Raw genomic sequence first — 526 nt, 5'->3', positions numbered from 1 at the left:
TGTGACCTCTTCTCAGTACCGAAATGCAGCAATTGAGGATTGACCTTGCTGCTACTACCATAGCATTCCCTTTTTAAAATAAATAATTCAGTACTTATTGAAGGCACATACTATGTTTTATTCACCATTTTATCATCTGTAGCACCTAGCACTTTTTGTATACCTTGCATATAGAAAGTATTCAACAAATGTTTATTAAACAAAGGGGTGAATGAATTCTATGGCGTCTTAGATTCTACTGCAAAGAGGAAATGTGATTTTTTTTTCTTAAAGGCAGATTATACATTATCTAGATCTAGCTATCTAACATCTATCAATCTACCTACCTATGTATCATCTATCTACTTATCTACCTATCACATATCAATCTAGCTACCTATTTATCATCTATCAATCTATCATCTATCTATAATCTATCAATCTACCTACTACCTATCATCTGTCTATCTATCTATCTATCTATCTATCATCTATCTATCTATCTATCTATCTATCTATCTATCTATCTATCTATCTATCTATCTAT

Source organism: Vombatus ursinus, unplaced genomic scaffold (assembly GCF_900497805.2).
Source record: "Vombatus ursinus unplaced genomic scaffold, bare-nosed wombat genome assembly UNPS02014791.1, whole genome shotgun sequence".
NCBI lineage: Eukaryota > Metazoa > Chordata > Mammalia > Diprotodontia > Vombatidae > Vombatus > Vombatus ursinus.
Note: the sequence above shows the minus strand (reverse complement) of the source record.